Consider the following 7,288-nt stretch of genomic DNA (forward strand, 5'->3'; position numbering starts at 1 on the left):
ATCAGGAACTGGGACTTTGGAAAGACTTCTACCAATAACAATGTCAGAACTCAGAACAGTGATGCTCAAGAAGTATCTGAGCTTCAGAAATTATGCTCTGAGAAATACGTACTCAATAATTTATAAGGAAAATTAATGTGTATTATGGGAGGAAAATTCTAGAAGGAAGAAAAGCATATCAGTCAGTGAAGCAACCATGTGTTGCAGTGCAAGATAGTAGTGAAAAACGTGAACAGTGATTATTCTGGGTCAGAATGCTATTGAATCCTAAGAAAGAGACACCTAGAGGAGTGTGTATGTGTGCTTTTTCTTAGCTGTATAGTAGAAAAATAGTATAAGTATCTTTTCTTAAGGGATGCTATGACAGCTACATGATTAATATATGCAATGTGCTTGAAATTGTTAGTGATAACAGAGTCGTCATTAAAGATTCTAGGAAGGCAAGAAGCAGAAAGAAAGCATCCAAGGAAGACCATTGGTGTTACATATTCAGAATGGGTAGAGGAACAGGTAGAAAGAAAAGAAACTGTCATGACTCTGCTGGATAACATGCATCTCACACTAGCCATGACCAGTAGTAGATCTCACCATAGAAGTGAATGGAAGAACCATAATTGGTATTTATAAGGGAGAAGTGATTTGGATTATTTTCTTGAGACAAGATTTCACTGTGTAGCTGTGGCTCACCTAGAGCTCACTAATTAGACCACCATGCTGGCCTCTATTTTACAGAAAACCACATGCCTCTACCTCTGCCTCCTTAGATAGGATGGAGTTGTGTGTCACCAAACCCCAAGCAGAGATGTATTCCATATCTTTGTGTTCAGAGCAACTCTTAAAAGTTTAACCTTCTCAGAAAACAATGACCTTCTACAGCCTTGCACCAAGACAACTATAACTTAAGAACCTAGAAAAGAGGTAAAGGGCATGATAGAGCTAATGTGGGTATCCTTCCGAACTTCACAGGTTAGAATCCTAAGTCCTAATATGGCAGTGTTAAGAAATGCAGCCTTTGGGGCATGATTGGGTCCTAAAGGTGGGACCATCATCAATGAGATTACTGGCCTTATATAAGTGAAACTCTGGAGATCTCCCTGACCAATGGCTGGCCAGCCCATAAATAGTTCATTGCCCTCAACTGACACACAGGCATGACTCAGCATTTTTAGAATACAAGGGGGTACTGAGTGAGTTGATGGATTGTAGGTTGAATCCCAAAATTTTGTCTCTTAGAATGCTGCCAGCCTGACCCAGCACCTGTATCTCAAGATCACTTTGTGCAGTGTTGTGGTTTGATTCTAAACTGTAGAATCAAAGCGTAGCAAGACCACACTTTGAATGCTTGACAGCCCCCCCATACACACACACACACACACACACACACACACACACACACACACACACACACACACACACACACACACTTGGTAGAACTGTTTGGGAAATCTGTAGAACTAAGAAGAGAAGCCTAGCCTATAGAATTAGTTCAGTAAGGGAAGTGCTTTCATGGTAATGCCTGGCCTCTGTTTTCCTCTTTGCTTTCTTTCTGGTCTCCCACAACAGGAGAAGTCTCTGCTACACATTCCCACTTCTGTGAACTAAGCTACTAAGTCTACCTTCCTCTTCATGATGGACTGAATCCCTTCCAAACCATGAGCTCAAAATAAATTTTCCTTCCTTAACACAAAAAATGAAAGGAATAGTAAGACTGGTGTGTGTGTGTGTGTGTGTGTGTGTGTGTGTGTGTGTGCATGTATGTTTTTGTGTGTGTGTATATGCGTGCGCTCCTGCATGTGCATGCATATGTGCTTGTGCCTGTGCAGAAGTCAAAGGTTGATGCCAAATGCTTCCCTCTGTTGCTCTCCAGCTTATCTTTTGAGATTAGGTTTGGTGCTGCTATGTACTCAAATGCGTAATTCTATCCCCCAAGGTCTGGTTGCCCAAAGAGGAACACATTTTCGTGGAGATCAGCTTTGGTTGTGCAAACCTTGTTACCCAAGTTACATGGTCAACAAAAGGCTAAAAGTTTGTGATTGGGCAGTAGAGAGAGATAGCTGGGACTTCCTGAGAGGGAGAAAGGAACTCTGGGAAGAAAAAAGAGGAAGCTTTTAAGCCAGGAGACATGAGGAGAGACAGGTGCCTGGAACATATGTCTGGCAGGTATAGCCATCCACTTGGCTGAATGGGGCTAGGTGATTGGGTTAACTCAGATGAGCTAGTTGAGAGTCTGCCCAGCTAAGGCCTAAAAGGTCTCTGTGTGATTATTTGGGGACCTAGCTTGGTTAAGGAATAACTGCACAATAGTAATTTCCAGCATTAATTAATATATACAGAATATTAATAATTATTTTTCACACCTACCTTTTTAAATCTTGACTAGACTGACTGGTCAGAAAGCTTCCAGCCTCTATCTGTTCCCCACCTCCCACCCCACCCCACCCCAGGCACCAAGGATACAGACATGCACCACAGTCAGCAGCTTACAGATGCACACTCAGACACACTGCTCTTCCAGAAAGCATTTTACCCACTGCACCTCCTCCCCAGTCCCCACGCTCTGTTTCTCTAACATGTATCCATTTGTACACTTGTCAGGCTGACAAAGAAAGCTGGTGAGAAGATACAGGTGTTCTGAAATAGCCTCTATTCCCTCCTCCTCCATGGGTCACAGCCCATTCATCATGAACAAACTCATTGTTTCCTGTCTCAACCATGATTTTTAAATAGGATCCAGTCTGCCTGCCAGGTCTCTCTTGTCCTTCTTCCCTTCCACGCATATCTGGAAGACATAGTTCCACTGCAATACCAGTTCAAATATAACTCTTCCAAGGAGCTTTCCACTGTGAACGGGGTACACTTCAGCCGCACTCACCTCTGATCCATTTTCTGTTCTGAACTGTGTCCTAGTAGTTGACTCCTATGATCCACATGGGCTCCATAGCTTTGACACCTGGCTTTCATTTGAGTCTTACTTATGGAAGGATCTAACTGAAGACTAGAAGGTACAAGTAAAAAAATAATTGGAGAGTTCTTTTGTCTTCCTAGATACTCACCACAATCAGCCAATCCCACTGACTTCTGGGAAAACCATTTCCCTTCTTTGACCTTTGAGCTCTAGAGTGTAAGGAGCTTTCCATGATGATTAAATGCTAGATGCCTCAACATTCCCTTTCGGCATTCCTAAACCCTTCTTGGGCCTCCGGAAATGTCAGGAAACTCACTTAGTTGAACCACATGCAGTGAAACTGACCTTGGACACCCCTCTTGGGTACCATTTTTTTCTTTTAGCTTTTTATTGATGCGTTGTGAGTTTCACATCATACACCCCAGTCCCACCTATCTCCCTGTCCCCTGTATTCATCTTCTGCCTTTGAACCCCCCCCCACACACAAACTAAAACACACACACACACACCACGACATCATGAGAGGTAGAGATAAACTCCCTAGAGTGCTGTGGACAATGAGGGGAGGGGTCAGTTCTGCACAGTCCTTGGACATCTACTTGGTCCCCGGCAGCTTCCCAGACCAGGGTCCTCCCCATAGTCTCTAGTGGTAATACGATCCATGGACATCAGTATCTACCCCTGCTGCTGCATGGCCATGGACCCACACATGGCCCCCAGCACAGGCTGGAACTTTCCCATGGCCTCAGGTGGTGGGGCTGGCTATTCCTAATGAGCTGTTCCTCCCTACTCTGTGTCTCCAGTTCCATTTCTTTTCATAATGCTCAAACTATTTAGCTTCTCTTCCTCTTCCATCTGTACACCACATATTTGCACATTGCAGTGGCTGGTGGGCCTCTGGGTGACCTCCTCTATTCAACCAAGTGGCATGTTGGTAGAAGGCAGGCCTCTGGGCATCTTTCCCTGCTCACTCCATTTTCTTTTAAACGCAGGGTCACATTTACTTGGCAGGGGTGATAACATGGTCGTGAAGCTGGTTTTCTTTGGCCCTCTGGATGAGCCCTATGTGATTTCTCCAAATGTGGGAACCTTCACTGCATGTTTTCAGGTAGTGGAGGATTTCACTCACATTCTTTTGTTAAAAAAGAAAATAAAAGAAAGAAGGAGGAAGGAAGGAAAGATAAGAAGGAAAGGGAACAAAGTCAACGAGGTCTGTATGTAGTCCTGACAGTCTTGGAACTCACAATGTAGACCAGGCTGACTAAAGTCACAGAAATTTGTTGGATATCATTTTTATGTCCTTCCTTTTTGTTCCTATCACATCTGCTTACCTTACTCACTATCATCATTACAGGCCATTCCCAAGACTGGTTCACTTCTCCCTCTCTCTCTCTCTCTCTCTCTCTCTCTCTCTCTCTCTCTCTCTCTCACACACACACACACACACACACACACACACACACACACAGTAAAGTCAGTCATGCTTCCCACTATTTCCCACTATTAGACCTGTCATGTGGCATTCAACACATTCCTGCATCTGCTTATTCTCTCTATGATCTCTAAATTGATACTGGCATGGCTTTTTCAAAATTATCTATGTGGGGGAGGAGCACAGAGAAAGAACAGCACCCCATAAACAATGACGATGTAAACATGAAGACAGGTGATTTCTAGACACTACAAAGTGATTTGCCATCTATTTGCTTAATTATCATGACAACTTCACGAAAAACAAATCATCTATGAATGACAGAGCCATTCGAGGCAATGCAGCCAATGGTCAAGCTGAGTTTAAAAGCTTTCACTTCTTTGCTCTTCTGTTTTCTAGCTCTAGAACATAGGCTATCACTTCACCTCTCTGCCTTTAGCTCTTATCTATGAGGTCATAATGGTCCCTGCATCATAATGCCTGCTAAATCACTGACATGTGAGCAGAGGTCAGGCATACACTGAATGTCCCATAGACTGCAAAGTCTCATTTGTGATAAAATTCTAATCTCCTGAATGTCTCGGAAAGTACTAGTGAGCTTTAAAGCACAATAATATTCTTTCCCTGGAAGAAATGCCGCTGCATCTCACAAAGAAAAGTAAAGGCTAGTCCCTCATCAAAAAGGCTTGAGTTAGAAGTCTTCCAAACCTCCCTCCTTCAGTATCCACACTTTTCATTTTCTTCACACTTATCTCATTATCATCAAAGCATTCATTTGAGCTTTTATGAAGCACCACTGCATGACAATTTCTCTAGGATGTGTGGTGTCTCCTCAATCACACAAGACACAGGAAAATTCATATGAAGCCTTGACTTCTAGTTCTGAATGTACCAAAGTGGGCTTGAATATAGGAGGCAAACACTCTTACATTTTATTCATCTGCAAAGGTAAAACAAAACTTGTTTGTTTGAAGGGCAAAGAGTTTGGAATGAAATGAGATTTTGATTACATGCTACATAGTAGCAATCCATAAACATCTTGGAACCTCTTCCTTGGAATACAGGGAATCAAATGAAGGAAAAGGGTCAGGGGTGATCCCTCCCTTGCTCTGTCTCATACTGTCAACACATGTACCAAAACATCCCTGCAGTCGAGTTCTTTATCACTACACTGGACTCCCAGAGTGAAGTTAACAAATCCAGGTAAACATTGATCACCTTAACCCAGTCACCTTTCTTCTTTTTTATTTTTTAGGTATTTTCTTCAGTTACATTTCAAGTCCTCCATAAACCTCCCCCGCCAAATCCCCTACCCACCCACTCCCACTTCTTGGCCCTGGCATTCCCCTGTACTGGGACATATAAAGTTTGCATGACCAATGGGTCTCTCTTTCCACTGAAGGCCGACTAGGCCATCTTCTGATACATATGCAGCTAGACACACGAGCTCCGGGGGGTACTGGTTAGTTGATATTATTGTTCCACCTATGAGGTTGAAGATCCCTTTAGCTCCTTGGGTACTTTCTCTAGCACCTCCATTAGGGGCCCTGTGATCCATCCAATAGCTGACTGTGAGCATCCACTTCTGTGTTTGCTAGGCCCCGGCATAGTCTCACAAGAGACAGCTATATCTGGGTCCTTTCAGCAAAATCTTGCTAATGTATGCAATGGTGTCAGCTTTTGGAGGCTGATTATGGGATGGATCCCCAAATATGGCAGTCTCTACATGGTCCATCCTTTCATCTCAGCTACGAACTTGTTCTCTGTAACTCCTTCCATGGGTGTTCTGTTCCCAATTCTGAGAATGGGCAAAGTGTCCACTCTTTGGTCTTTGTTTTTCTTGAGTTTCATGTCTTTAGCTAATTGTATCTCCATCCTTTTGCCTAGGAATTTCATAAATTCATTCNTTTTAATAGCTGAGTAGTACTCCATTGTGTAAATGTACCACATTTTCTGTATCCATTCCTCTCTTGAGGGGCATCTGGGTTCTTTCCAGCTTCTGGCTATTGTAAATAAGGCTGCTATGAACATTGTGGAACATGTGTCCTTCCTACTGGTTGGAAGATATTCTGGATATATGCCCAGGAACCACAAGACTAATTTCCAGAGAGGTTGTAAAAGCTTGCAATCCCACCATTTTTTCAGGTGCTTCTCAGCCATTCGGTATTCCTCAGGTGAGAATTCTTTGTTCAGTTCTGAGACCCATTTTTTAATGGGGCTATTTGATTTTCTGGAGTCTACCATATTGAGTTCTTTATATATATATATTGGATATTACTCCCCTATCTGATTTAGGATAGGTAAAGATCCTTTCCCAATCGGTTGGTGATCATTTTGTCTTATTGACCGTGTCTTTTGCCTTACAGAAGCTTTGCAATTTTATGAAGTCCCATTTGTAAATTCTCCATCTTACAGCACAAGCCATTGCTGTTCTATTCAAGAATTTTTCCCCTGTGCCCATATCTTCAAGGTTTTCCCCCCACTTTCTCCTGTATAAGTTTCACTGTCTCTGGTTTACATGGAGTTCCTTGATCCACTTAGATTTGACCTTACTACAAGGAGATAGGAATGGACCAATTCACATTCTTCTACATGTTAACAGCCAGTTGTGCCAGCACCATTTGTTGAAAATGCTGTCTTTTTTCCACTGGATGGTTTTAGCTAGCTTGTCAAAGATCAAGTGACCCTAAGTGTGTGGGTTCATTTCTGGGTCTTCAATTCTATTCCATTGTTCTACCTGTCTGTCGCTATACCAGTACAATGCAATTTTTATCACAATAGCTCCATAGTACAACCTTAGGTCCGGCATGGTGATTCCNCCAGAGGTTCTTTTATCCTTGAGAAGAGTTTTTGCTATCCTAGGTTGTTTGTTATTCCTGATGAATCTGCAGATTGCCTTTTCAAATTCATTGAAGAAATGAGTTGGAATTTTGATGGGGATTGCATTGAAT

At 42.7% G+C, this 7,288-nt stretch overlaps 1 pseudogene; it reads left to right on the forward strand.

The window, feature by feature from the left end:
* The first annotated feature begins 3,901 nt into the window (after window positions 1-3,901).
* Window positions 3,902-4,042, forward strand: LOC115029330 (annotated as a pseudogene).
* Window positions 4,043-7,288: the final 3,246 nt, after the last annotated feature.

This window comes from Mus caroli, chromosome 14 (genome assembly GCF_900094665.2).
Source record: "Mus caroli chromosome 14, CAROLI_EIJ_v1.1, whole genome shotgun sequence".
Taxonomy (NCBI): Eukaryota; Metazoa; Chordata; class Mammalia; order Rodentia; family Muridae; genus Mus; species Mus caroli.